The 14,503-nt window shown below is 39.4% G+C and overlaps 1 protein-coding gene across 16 annotated transcripts in view; it reads left to right on the top strand.

The window, feature by feature from the left end:
- The window catches only part of AOPEP (aminopeptidase O (putative)), a 335,041-nt gene that overhangs the window by 258,802 nt on the left and 61,736 nt on the right, over positions 1–14,503 (top strand). The window contains exon 15 of one of the 16 annotated variants that reach the window (XR_008662505.1): positions 4,935–5,082. The exons of the other annotated variants lie outside the window; for them this stretch is intronic. The gene's annotated coding sequence lies outside the window, so the exon portion shown is untranslated. The remainder of the gene's footprint in view (positions 1–4,934; positions 5,083–14,503) is intronic. 16 annotated transcript variants of the gene reach the window in all.

The raw sequence follows: 14,503 nt of genomic DNA, 5'->3' as shown, positions 1-14,503 counted from the left end.
AGCGTTTTTTAAGTTTTGATGAAATGTACAGTAAGCCGAAAATTAATGTGGATGGTTATCCAGACTATTGGTTGATGATCATGGACACACTGTGAGAGAATGGCTTCGGATGGAGATAGGTTCCACGCCTGTTAAATAGAGCAATAGAAGACAAGCGGACCCGTTAGTAGTTACTATGGCAGCTGTGCAGGTACCTCTAAAAATGGGGGAGTGTATTGAACAAATTGTTCACAATATCGGGTTTCTCTGGTTATGATAGGCACAGCAGCACGCTCATTTAGCCTTTAGACTTTAAATTAGAGTCATCTTAAAAATGGAGGCAGAAGACGAAATAAGTGGATTTTATTTACTGGAAAGCAAACGAGAAATTTGTGTTTCTAAATTTAGAATGTTACTTTGTATGTTACTTTGCAGAGGTTTGGACTACCTATTTTCTCCTGAGGTTGTATTAAATTAAAACTTGATTTGTCATTGTAATGAATATTATGAAATAAGGTAAGTAGTCTGATGTTTCCTAAGTGACTTTTATTGGAAACTCATAGAAGTGAATAATGTTTTTTTTTTTACAAATGTTACAGCAGATACGATTTTTGTTGCATTTACTTAATTACTGTACTGTTTTTTGATTCTTGATAGCACCACGGGATTAAAATAGATGTGTGTTGTTTTTCTGCTGCTAGAATGTATGATGAATCACTCCTGATTCTGAAGCCAAATTCTTGTTGATAGCATTGCTGCCAACTTCTGTGATGTGTTGCCTTAGTATGGGCATTGCAGCGTCCGAGAATGTGCACAAAGCACATCATAATGAAGGTGATTCCAGAGTTTCAGAGTGCATGTAAGGATACCAAGGACAGCTAAGAGAATTGGGAAAAGAACTGGCCTGGCATCCTGGTCATTTGTAGGGAGACATTCAGTACATGAAAAGTAGTACCCCAGTCCTTACCTTTTTAAACAGAATCATATCTATCACTGTAGTTAAACAGTAATAGAAAAAGGTTTCATTTTGAATAGACTTGAGTTTTCTGGCCATACCTCGGCGTAGTATGGTAGGTTGTTTTGTTTGTTTAACTTTCATGCTCTAGGTGGTTTAAAAAATGTCTGTGAGGTGATGAATATTCAGATCATAAAGTGTCCAAAGAAGGAAAAAGTTTTATGGCTTGGTTGGTATTTCAAAAAAATATTTTCTGGCTGTTATTTTTTTTTTAAGCTAGAGATTACCCAAGTGCATTCAGTATGTCATGTGTGAATGGAGGGAAGCCGTTACCTTTGTGGATTATTAGGTACCGTGACTCCCAAAAATCTGAACCTGAGGTAATCACATGCGTGATGCCCATGATCTGACCCTTGCCTTCTGAGAATGAGATAGGGGGACTGACAATTTCACCTTCCAAGAAAATGGGATTCTTTGCTGAGCCTTTCTCTTTCTCCTCGATAGGGGCTGTGTATGAGAGTTCATGAGCAGGGTGCATGTTTGACTTTTCTTCTTAGAAGATGTGGGCAGTAGTTTTAAAGAGGATACAAAAATAAAGTAGGTTGGAAGCAACAAGCCAAACTTCCTTTCAAGGAGTGAAGCTTAAAGCTGACTAGCTTTGAGGGAGGAGGTAGAGAGGGCCAGAAGATGGGATATTTCAGAGTTGGATCAGAGCATATTAATTACCAGGGAGTTCGGTCTCTCGGCTCTGCACAGCAGCCAGGCCCTTTGCTCACTGTTTGCCTCTGTTACACCCAGGGGAGAGGGTTTGGAGCTCACTGAGGCGCAAAGCATGCGGTATTTCCAAGGGTGAGGTGAAAGGGAGTGTGATCAGTGGCCAAGGGCTTCAGAGCAAGTTCTGAAAGGGATGGAAGCCACCCTGCAGCCGGTAGCCGAGGTGCCATCCCCGATTGCCTGAACGTTCTGAAATACAGATCGAATTATGTGTGGTAATGAATATTTAAACTGAGGTCATGTGTTAACCTTTTGCTAGTATTTGAACCTGTTATTAGTAGGAATCTCAGTAGGTAACTGGCTGTTGAGTTTCATAAGGATTTTTAAATGTCTGCCATGCCACAAGTAGAAACAGATGAGCCAGTTTCTCCTTGTTAGTGCATCTGCTTTTTTCCAACGTTGAAATAAAATTATGGTATTTTGAGCTTTTATTCATTTTATATTACTGTAAAATAAATAGTCATTTCTGGTAGGCATAATTTTAAGTCTGCCTATTGCCTTTATTTGCAGACTTTGTTTGCTTTGCCCCACTCCTCTGGTTCGCTGCCCTCCCTCCACCCACCCTCCTCAGTCTCTGTTTACGTCTTTGAGGCTCATGCAGGATTCAGCCCAGATGACTGAACTTTGTTAACTAGTCTGTGTTTAACGGTGGGAGGGTCGGAACGTTTTTTTTCCTCCAGTATTTACTGACTTGTGGAGAGCAGAGAGTCTTCTGACCTGCCGGAGGAAGGAAAACAGAGCAGGGGTGCAAGGCCAGAGCCTGGGAGTGGGCCGTTGGTGAAGAATTACAGTAGCGAATGTGATCTTCCAGGAGATACTTACTTTCTCCCTTAAAGAAAATTAGGAAGGTGCTAAGAAGGTGCTAAGTGGGCGGCACAGCCTGATCTATGAATTGAGTTTTTCAGTGAAGTCGGAAGGGGAAGCAAAACAAACTTACCCTGTTCTCAGCTGTGGGTTAAAATAACGAATAATGAAATAAACTGGGGTGAGTGAGAGGTACCACCGGACCAAGTGATTTAAAATGTTCCCCTAGCCTTTCCTGGCTCTTCTGCTTACCGTGCAAGTCATTTCCTTGCACCCACCCACCCACCAGGTAGCTGTGCTGTCCTACAGGTTTTTAGTTTTCTTCCTGAAGCTGCATCGGTCTGGCTGACACATCTTTTGTCTTCTCTGACATTTACTTTTCATTTTATTTTCTCTTCATATCTGAGCCCTTTCCACTGGGGCAACCCGGTTCTTCATACTCGTTTCTGTTTCCTGCATTTTATTTTATTTTTTTATTTATTTTTATTGATTTATGATAGTCACACAGAGGGGCAGAGACACAGGCAGAGGGAGAAGCAGGCTTCATGCAGGGAGCCCGACGTGGGACTTGATCCCAGGTCTCCAGGATCAGGCCCTGGGCTGAAGACAGCGCTAAACCGCTGAGCCACGGGGCTGACCTATAGTGTGTATTTTTAAAAATAACATTAATAGATGTTGCCAAATGGCTGTTAGTTTTGGAAGAGGAACATATTTTTTTTGCTTTTATCTTAACTGATTCAAAGATAAATGCAAGTTATCTATCACATTCAAAGACTAAGGAACAATATAATTCTTCTATAAATATACGTGAACAATATAATTCTTCTATAAATATACATGAAATATAGAGTTTTTAAATAGTTTTTTTTAATTTTAAGTGTTCATAATATTATAGTATAGAACAATACATAGCATGTTGGGGAAGATATATGAATGACATATGATTCCTTTAGAAGAAAATGCCAGTTTTCAGATTCAAAAGAAGTACCTAAAATCGTATTATATGGATATGTGATAATATACAGAGAATCGATTTTAAGGTACTCCTTTCTGGTCATCAGGTATATATAATGACGTCACAAGTATGCATTGGCAAACGTTCAGAAGGTTGAAAATTCAGTAATTCCGAGGTTGGCTATTGTTGTTAACAAGCTATCCTTTACATGTGTTGGTTTCCAAGCTAGAGGTCTTGGCTAGGGTACGTGTCTGGCCTGTGTTCCCATTCGTCATAAGCAATAAGGAAGTTCTGGAAGGGATGGAAGCCACCCTGCAGCCGGTACCCGAGGTGCCATCCCCGATTGCCTGAACGTACTGAAATACAGATCGAATTATGTGTGGTAATGAATATTTAAACTGAGGTCATGTGTTAACCTTTTGGTTTTAGAATACTAGAGGCAGTCATTGGCTTTATCATTTACCTTTTGAGGATCCCATGCCTGATAGTGTGGAGTGTGGTCTGGTTTCTTCCAACTAGGACAACCAGTATTCATAAATTGATACCCTTTATTGAAACTTGCTCCTGACTATCAGGAGTCAGGCCATCTGATTTATAGATGATTCTAAAGCAAGAGTTTTTGAAAAAGCTTATTTTATACACATATATTATATGGAGAAACAAATGTTTTTATTAAATGTTTCACTGACCAAAATAATTTTAAAGAAATAAATGTTATTTATATCTTTCAGGAAAAATAATTGTAGCAGGTGATCTGTAAATGACTTTAGAAGCTTATTTTAGTAATTTAAATAAATTTACTTTCTTGGTTTGTAAAAAAAAAAAAAATCGTGCAAATGGTTTCTAACAAAAGCACCCTTTAATTATTCTTTCCTGCCAGAACCTGAAAAATAATACTCTAGAGCATAAAATTGTTAAAAAATTTGGTGAAGGTTTCCTTGAAATATTGAGTGAAACATAGAGATCTAGAAAGATGGTTGTGAAAATGTGGACTTTATAGCATATTTAATAGCCATTTTTGTTGGAGCCAAATGATAAATTCTGTTTTCTGAGTCTGACAAAACAAATGCAGGTACTATTTTCTTTGTGATAATATGCTTCCTAGATTATGAAACATTTTCTCTTGAGTTTTATTTCATTTGCTCTCTCCACACTTTTGATTCTGAACTGCAGTGATAATCTTGGTATGAATAATAATTTACAGATTTTAAAAATTTGTGTATAAAACCCAATTTGGTTTATGCATTTTGCTACGTTTATTGCTCCTTTTAAAACTTTATACGTTTTAAGAAAATGCTTTTATTACAATTCTAATATTGAAATAGTCAACATGTTAAAGGTAGGTACAAATTTTAAACTATTTAACAAAGTGCTTTACTGCTGTTTGTCTTTTGTGACAAAGGTCTGTTTTAAGTTTATGATTTATGGAAAACTAAGACTAATAAAAATTATCTGGCTCTTACTTAGACCTGTAACAGCAGCTGGTGACGGTGTTAGGCTTGACTCTGGAGACACCAGGATACAAAGCTTGGCAAAATGGCACAAGAGGAATCTAGAGAGGACTGAATCAAGGATCCCTTCACTTTGTAGGAACTACCCCACATTCAGCAAAATGGTAGGCTGCGGGCAGCAACTCTTATGCAACTGAGGCAACATGGCATTGAGTGGTTTCCCAAGCATTGGTGCCCTTGCCTCTTAGCGAAAGCGCTCTTGCCCTGTGAGAATTCATAACTAGTCTACATTTATATAGCTGTAATCTCTTACAATAGCTTCATTGATACTTGATCTCCATAGAAAAGCTTTATGGGTTCTAATGAGTCACTGCTCTTGAGGCACCAGTCGCCCTCCCTATCTGTGAGTGGCTTTGTGTCGTGTTGTACCGATTGTGCCTTTGGATGACAACTTACTTGAGTGATGGGGAGAGGCAGAGTAATTTATTAAAAGTAATTACAAAGAAACCAAACAAAAAGAGTCATTACAGTGCTATTAATATGCAAGTCGTTATTTTATTGCTGTAATATTTAGAACTGGGTCTTATTTGGGGGTCTCCCTCTTTTCCTTGTAAGTCTCTGGCAAATACATAATTTATTAAATTCTCTGTACCCAGATCTCAAGTTAGATTGGTTTCACAAGATCTTGGCTTTTTCTGCCCACTCCACCCCACCCCTTTTTTAAAGCTGGACCAAGGAAGAATTGCTGATAAAATGTATTTTTGGTAGCCTCAGGAAGGAAGTCTTATCTGTATGATTTTATACCATTAAATTTTCATCTGTTCCGTAGATTTATTTTTTTAAGAATCTGCAGTTTAAAAAAATGTTCTAAGAATTTCAAATGTACTGAAATCCCTTCCATTTTCGACTAGCACAACAGAGAAAATTAAAGTATAGTCATTTACTTACCCTAATGCACTTAATCACATATTTTAAAAAGAATCTGAATGGAACTATTAATATAATAATAGCTGACACTTGTCATGTGTCAAGCACTGTTCTAAGTGCTTTGCATGTATCTGCTCATGTAAATGCACCATTTAAGTAGTACCACAAACTAGCAGTATACTGTGAGGATGTCGTAGACAGGGAGCAAACGCTGTGTGAAAGTAGGTGAGGTCTAAACAAATCAAATAATTGCTGCAGAAAAGAATGCTCCGAGCAAGATTTTTAAAAAAATTTTTTTAAATCTGAGCCATTGACAAGTCTAGACCACCAGCATTAAGCATACATTTCTAAATGAGGAAAATCCCAACCAGCAAGTATTTTGAAAACACTTGAAAGTGTGCAGATAATTACACTGTTGTTGATTTTAGCAGATTCGATGCCAGCAGCCATCAATTCTTCTATGCCATGAAAGATGAAAGCCATTTTAATATAAAACATGAGTTTGGCTGGAAAAGGGGGAGGCGGGCAGAGAATAATTTCGTGACTTTTTAGTTACTTTTATAGGAAGCATTAGTTACGTTCCTGTGATAGAATGCTTTTCTTGGCAATTATTCTCATCTGAGGCATTTTAATGACTGCTGCTTTGTGCCTGGTATCATCTGGCACTAATAAGATGCGTTATTTTAGTAGCACCTACCGGTGTCAGTGTAGTTTAGGACCTGTTACGGTTTCCATTCGTCTTCTCTTTTAGGAGGCAGACACTAGCATGTTCCTTGAAGTATAACTAACCTGTATTTCATTTATATTTTGGATCTCTGTCTGCACCCAGCGAAAATGACACTCAAGCCTCACATCTCCAGCACTTAGAGAGGGGCCCTATCACATGCAGCCTTGATAAATATTTGTTGAATGAATTAGATGAGTGAATCCCACTCAAGGCACTTACCTTATGAAGTCACACCTGGCTGTTAACATTTATAAGAAATTGTAACGTCCCAGTTTTTATTTAATTATTTTGTTCTTTAATGACAGTGGTTTTTGTGAAAGCACATTTGGTAGAGCTCTCCTGGTTGTCATGGGTCATCTTTTTCATCCCTTCTGTAAAGAGGTCTCAGAGCCGGGAAGGCCGGACCTGGTCACAATACCGCCACCTAATTGTGCTCTTTGAGTTTGTCACTTGACTTTTGTTTCATCTGAAAATCCTTTCATTTAATAGGCCAGTTAGGCCAGTATACATTAATTATAAAAATAATGAGTATGTTTGGCCTTGATTCTTTCATATAGTTTTATTGTATATTTTTTCTTTTGTCCATTTTCAGTATTTAGAAGGCTTGTATTTTTGTTCTAATGGTTACTTTGTCATAATAATAGATTTTGGTCTCTCTTCTTCACTTTTTTTTTCTCTTGTGTGTTGATTTCCTGCTGTGAGCAGTAGTGAAATTAGATATTAACCTTTCTTGCCCCTCCTCCCTTTCTGTCATGTGACTTGAAATATTGTCTTATTGCTTCCAGATAAGTGTCTTGAACATGGTCAACAAGATGATTGTATTGTTTGTATATTCTTCCCTCTTCCTCACTTTTTTGATAGTTGCATTAGATTTATGATGTCAGAGCATGAAGAAATTAAATACTTAATACTCTTTGCTTTATAAAATCACAGAATTTTAATTTGCAAGTAAATCCATAATGCTCATCAGCTGCCCTCATATAACTGACCTTCAGAGATTTTGGTGTTTTTTTGTTTTGGTTTGTTTTTTAGATTTTTATTTATTTATTCATGAGAGACACAGAAAGCGAGAGAGGCTGAGACACAGGCAGAGGGAGAAGCAGGCTCCATGCAGGGAGCCTGACGTGGGACTTAATCCCCGGTCTCCAGGATCAGTCCCTGGGCTGAAGGTGGCAGTAAACCGCTGAGCCACCCAGGCTACCCAGATTTTGGTTTTTTGAAGCTAATTCTAGAGTGGATTCCTCAGGATGGAGCTTGGGACAACTACATTTCCTGAGTTCTTGAATGTTTGTAAGTTTGTGCTCTTTCCATACAGTTCAACTAGATAGAAAATTCTTGATTCGTGTTTTAAGTATCTTGAGCATGTTACTCCATTGTCTTGCTGCTGGTCTCATTTCTGTCCCTCGAAGTGACTTGGTCTTTTCTCCTGGACACCCAGATATTTTTTTGTTAAATTCCAAAAATGTTATTTGAATATGTCTCGTTGTGGGTTAGTTTTCTCAGTTGTCAATTGGCTTTTGGGCTTTATTTTCCTCATTTGTAAAATGAGAATGATGGTAACCTTTTTTTGCTGCTAAAGAGAGTGAATTTGAAGACTAGCTAGGATACTGTATATAAAGCACTTTAAATTTTTTACTTTCTTCTTATTCTTCAAAGCCCCATGTTAGGAACTTTAGAATTTAGAGTACTTCATTTTATGGGTAGTTGGATTTGAGTTGGCTTTATATTTGTGAGAAATCTAAACAGACCCTCTGAAGTCTTTTGTCTGCATCTAAGCAGTATATAAATGCTCACCGATTCCATGTGGTAAACAGGCTGTCTGTGCCCATGCATGGAGAACCACTGGCCTCAAAGCAGTGGTGCTTTTTGAAAGTCTCTCATGTAGAAAACTCCTTCTCCGTTTTATTCCTCATACACTCTTGCCTGAAGTTGGTTAGTTTCCCACACAAAACTGGGCTGACATGATCAGGGTTTGTAAAATAGCACTGTACACAGAAAAAAAAATAGAACTCTGTTTTTCAGATAATGAAAGCTGAAAATCCAAGTCAGTTCTATTAGCCAGCATGTTTTCTTGGATTTGTTATGCATAAGACCTGTGTAAGAAGCTGCTGGAAAATACCAGAGAAACAGGAGATGTCATTTGTGGCCATGAGAGATAAAACACACACATATCAAAGATCATTTACAAAGCAGCATGTAATAAATAAATAGAAACCAGTGTAGCATAAACTAAGGAGTATATGATGCATTTTACCCGAGGCTACCCTGGACTCAAGTTTCCATGCCTGGGCCTTGTTTGGATAAAGCAACCCTTTACACGTGCAGCATGGAAGTTATGGTGGGTATTGGGTAACTGAATTAACTGAATCCATTTTTATGCTTTTACCTGATTTGTAAGCACAGATAGGGATTTGATTGACATACATATAAATAATGTTAGTGTCTTTATTTGAATATGAGATTTTTAAAAATAAATTCATCCATGTTTTGCAAGTAAGGCTGGAACCTATCATAGAAATTCTGCTGACACTTATGAATCGGGATGATTTGAAAACCCACGCTAGAAATACAGTACTGCATATAATTCCATGTATAACACATTCCTTATTCTATATTTATTTGAACACTTACTAACTTCACTGCATTTCTACAACATACAAAGCCCTGAATAAGTATAAAAGTATAAAGTACAGAGATGAATGGACAACAGGCGCAAAAGAGTTTACAGTTGAATGTAAAAAACTGTATGAAATAGAAAACAGGATTGAATCAAATGTCAGTGGTACAACAGGTATGAATGTAGAGCAGTTTGGATCTCTTTGAGGAAAGGGAGTCCTCTCACTGTGGGCTTTTTGTATGATCTATAAGTCTTTTCCAGGTTGATAGGAGAATACAAACATTCCAGTATATTCAGCTTTTGTTATTTTGTAGAATTGATACCATCATTTTAGTTCTCAAGATTCTGATTGTCTTCGTGAGAACATACTGAAACTGGGAAGTTAGTATTTCCCTGTGGCTCACATGCAGTCAGAGTCCTGCAGAGAGATCAGGCTACCTCTGGATTTGAGGACGTGGAGTTTTTAATCTATCTCACTCCTTTTTTTTTTTTTTTCCCTTTTACTTGCATTAAGTTTTAGGGGTTTTCCCTTCCCTAAGCATTTGGATTTAAGGCAAAATGAGAAATGAGAATGTTTCAGAATTAGATTTGGTGACTGCAAGTTCTAGAGCTCTTTAGTTTCCTCCTGTGATTTTTGAGTATTATATTCTGTCATTTAAAAAGCATCCCACTGTGTTTACCACAGATTTAGCATGACCTGCTTTTTAAAAAAATATTAAAAATTATATGCCCCTTTTATCTTTCTGATGAGTACAAATAAACTCGTCAGATGGGCCACAAAATGGCATTAAGTGCATATCCAAATACTTTAACATGCTACATCCCTATAAATCAAGAAACATTTTTCTGACTGTTAAATTCTTTTTTTAAAAAAGTTTATTTATAAGATTTTATTTATTTATTCATGACAGACACAGAGGGAGAGAGAAAGAGAGACAGAGGGAGAAGCAGGTTCCACCCACACAGGGAGCCTGACATGAGACTAGATCCCGGGTCTCCAGGATCACACCCTGGGCTGAAGGCGGTGCTACACTGCTGAGCCACTGGGGCTGCCCAAGAATTTATTTATTGAGAGAGAGCACATGTGTGCACATACAAGGCTGGGTGCAAAGGGAGAGGGGGAAGCAGGCTCCCCACTGAGCAGGGAGCCTGATGTGGGGCTAGGTCCCTGGACCCTGGGCAGGGTTAGGCAGATGCTTAACTACCTGAGCCACCCAGGCTCCCCTCAGAATGTTAAATTCTAAATCATAGGCATGTGAAGGTTCAGATTTCATATGTATGAAGCAGGAAAACAAACTGACTTGTAGTAGTTGATATCAAGGAAACTACGTAAAGTGGGAAAAGATCTTTTCATAGAAGAAGCAACAGTTATTTTTTGTGGCCCATTTATAACTGAAAACCATAGAGTTAGTTTTCTGTGGCATTTTTCATTTGGTGTCCCAGAAAAATTCATGATCTCCATGAGGAACAGGAGAAGTCAATGAGGAACAGCAGAAAGAATCTAGAAGAGAAACCAGTCACAGCTCTGGATTGTGTTTGTGCACAATTTGGTTTCTGATTTTTTTCTCCTTAACTATCAGCCACACAGGCTTTAGTTTTTAGTGTTGAAGGCACAGCTTTAACATTTATTCCTCACAGTACTGGTAGAGGTTGCTGAGTGCTTCCACAGACAACAGAATATAGTGGCTCTGATTCTCTCTTTTAGCAGGTTTATTGAGTTTTATGTCCCATATCTTTTATATGCCACAAAAGTGGCCCATATCCAGTTTGTTGAGTTTTAAGACGTACAGTGTGCAGCCATCACCACAGTCCAGTTTTAGAACATTTCCATCTCTAGAAAGTTCCCTTATGTCCATTTGTGGTCAGTCCCCATCCCCACTCCCAGCCCCAGGCAATTACTAATATGCTGTCTTTAGAGTTATGCCTTTTCTGGAAATTTCCTATAAATAGAATCTACACACTTTAGTCTTTTGGACTTAGCTTTTTTCATTTATCATCCCGTTTTGAGGTTGGGCAGTATTGCATGTATCGGTGTTGGGTCCTTTTTATGACAATTTATCCTGTTGTGTGGATGTACTGTGTTTTGTTGATCTGTTTACTAGTTGACAGACATGTAGAGTTTTTGCAGTTTTGGCTTCCTATGAATAGTGTTTAACTGCCTTCATGTGGACATACTTCTCTTGAGTAGATACCCAGACCTGGCATCTCTTGACCAAAGGGTAGGAGTATGTTTAACTTTCCAAGGAACTGCAAACTCTTTTCTATAGTGGCCTGTAGCAGGTCACATTTCTGCGAGTAGGTTTCAGGTTCCCAGTTTCTCTGTCTCCTCATCATCACTTGCAATTGTCAGACTTCTTTATTTTAGCCATTTTCATGAGAGTTGAACCATGCCTTCTTTACTTAATACTTTTTTTTCTTGTGACGACCTGAAGGTATCTGCATACCCTAATGTGCTTTTGTCCTCCCTTTTATGGATCAGAAGGCAGTAGAACAGGAACCAGAAAATCTAAATGTCTTGCCCAAGATCCCCAAATGAGTCACTGAGCTTTGAGTCCTCATGCATCAGTTGGAGACAGAGTAGCCTGTTTCTGTTCCAGCTCCTGGCTGCCTGTGACTCAGGGTCCTCTTTGTCTTCATAGCCTTGTTGGGTGTGGCTTTCTTTTGATCTTTGTTGAATGATCCATTCTTACCCTTTCTGGAATTTGGTCTGATGAAATCCAGTTGTTTTCTGCAGAGATGTGCTGATTTCTTGGAGAGGTGCTCCTTCACTGTAGGACACAGGCCTTGGGTGCCTCAGGCCTGGCTCCTCAGGTGGCCCCTGGTGACTGCTACCGCTTGTCATCCTGTCCACAGGGGTAGATTCTTGGCCTCACCAGAGCTTTGTGGGAGTTAGGTTAAGTGACTTATCTAAAACAGCTGGCAGGTACTAAATATTTAATGCATCTTACAGCACCTCTTCAAATGCCTGTGAAAGTCTGATTACCTTATGGTATGGATAGTAACACCAGTCATTTGGGTTTTTCTTCTCTGTGATAGCGAGACAAGAAAACATTCTTAAAGTTATTTACTAATTAAAAAAAAAAAAAAAAAGATCAGCCAGGGTTTCTTACTGTTCTTTGGTCTGCAGCAAATGTAGCAATAGTATTTTTACAAGTTTATATGTTTTGTCCTGATCTCCTGGCTTTATTCTAGAAGACTCACGCTATTTCTCAGAGCTACTGTAGCATTTCATCAGCCTCTCTCTCCAGTTTGTCCAGACTGGAAGCTCTCAAAGTGCTCTTTTGGCTGTAAGATCTGTAGTCTAGCAAAGCTCTGTTTTAGATCAACTATAATTCTTTCTTTCTCTCAATATGTCCTTGCTTTTGTATCTTTCATCCAAATATTTTGATACAAAGTTCTTTTAAGGCTAGTGGAGCTTATTCAAATACCCAGCTAATGAAAGGCACTTAACATGGGGCACATCTTGCCCTCTGTGGTCACTTTACAGGGCATGGAAGGTTCCATTACCTCTGTTACCTTTTGCTACATTGGGTTGCAGTGTTTCATTTATTTCATGACAAAAAGTGAGTTCTAGTATGGGTAGTTTATGAAATGATTTTCTCTGAAATGACTCTTGGTCATGTTGAGCTTCTAAATGTTAAAGGGAACATGGGGGACACCTGGGTGGCTCAGTTGGTTAAGTATCCGACTCTTGATTTCGGCCCAGGATCCTAAGATCAAGCCCCACATGGGGCTGCACGCGGGGTGTGAAGTTTGCTTGGGATTCTCCCCCGGTGTCCCCCGCACTTGTGGTCTCTCTCTCCCTCCCTCTAATAAATAAAGAAGGGAACATGGCTTTTAGATCTGTGAAAATCTCATCTTGGTCTTATGCTGCCACACAGAATGTGGGGAGGAACTAAAAGGTTGAGAACTTTAGAGAACTATAATTATCACCACCACCAAGGAGCTGCCTAAAATAACTTCAGGTTATAAGTCAAGCACCTGGAGGAGTGTGCTGGTGACTGTAACATTGAGAAAGCCACTTGAGGTCCTACACACTTGAATGTGCCAGACCACAGGAGAAGAAACGGGGTTGGGTTGGGGGGAATGTCGCATGGTAAGTTGAGCAACTCCGGTTTCACCTTAGGACTTTATTGGGAGGCTGGACAGGACTGAGCTGTTAGACTCAGGGAAGACCTTCCAGCTTCTTGAAGGCCAGCCTTAGTCTTAAAACGTGAGAACATGGAGGCCCCAAGAAGCTCCGGGTCCCAGGCTGGGATCAGAGCCCAAGGCTGTCCCTTTGTTTTGCTCTTTTCAACTGAGCAGTTCCCCAGAGCAGGAGGTAGGGTCAGAGCAGCCTTGGGAGGAGGTTCCAGGGAGGAGAAATGGATCACCGGGGCTTTGTTATGTTGTAAGCCATGGAAACCTGAGGGAGGCCCGGAAAGAAGATCTGGTAGACTTGGGATGTCCCTACATGCCATCCCTTGTCACCTCTAGAAACATGTGCAGATGAGGGCCTTTTCCTAGTGTACGGAGGCTTGGGTAGGCACACATGTGTCAGACGTTGAGGGCTGTCATTTCCGAGCGTGGAGAAAGTTTGCTTTTCATGTTAAAGCAGTCAATTTTACAAGGCACAGATTATATGAATTTTGTGATTCTTATCACAGTCTAAGCAACGGCAACATGAAATGTGGTGGTGATAGTCTTTCAATCTAGACGTAATGTGACTGGATAAATAACTAGTCATTTTATTCTGGAGTGTAGGGAGGGTACACCCATGAGTACCTTTTCTTCAGTCTGTGTAGATATCTTTTATGTTGATGTGATTTATTCTAAAACGCAAAGCTGCTTTCCATGTTCACACATATTCCTACCTTGAGGTACTGTAAACATTTTTCTTCAGTCTCTCTCACTTAGCCCATAGTTTACAGGCCAAATCAAACCACCTCCATCACCAAAAGCAGTATTGATAAAACGAATGCTGAACTTGAATTATGAAAGGTTTAGTTCCCAGAACTTGCTGTACTGCCGGCAGGGCAAAGTGAGTAGGAATATTCTGGTTTAGGCAAAAAAAAACTGCTTGTATTTTTTTCAACTGGCAGATAAAGAATGATAGTGCCCAAAATGTGCAGGTGGAAATGGAACATGGGGGCAGCCCGGGTGGCTCAGCAGTTTAGCGCACCTTCGGCCCGAGGTGTGATCCTGGAGACCCTGGATTGAGTCCCACATGGGGCTCCCTGCATGGAGCCTGCTTCTCCCTCTACCTGTATCTCTGCCTCTCTCTTTCTCTGTCTCTCATGAATGAATAAATAAAGTCTTTAAAAAAAGGAAATGG

This window comes from Nyctereutes procyonoides, unplaced genomic scaffold (assembly GCF_905146905.1).
Source record: "Nyctereutes procyonoides isolate TBG_1078 unplaced genomic scaffold, NYPRO_anot_genome, whole genome shotgun sequence".
NCBI lineage: Eukaryota > Metazoa > Chordata > Mammalia > Carnivora > Canidae > Nyctereutes > Nyctereutes procyonoides.
The sequence above is the reverse complement of the archived record's forward strand: the minus strand, read 5'-3'. Positions and strand labels throughout refer to the sequence as shown.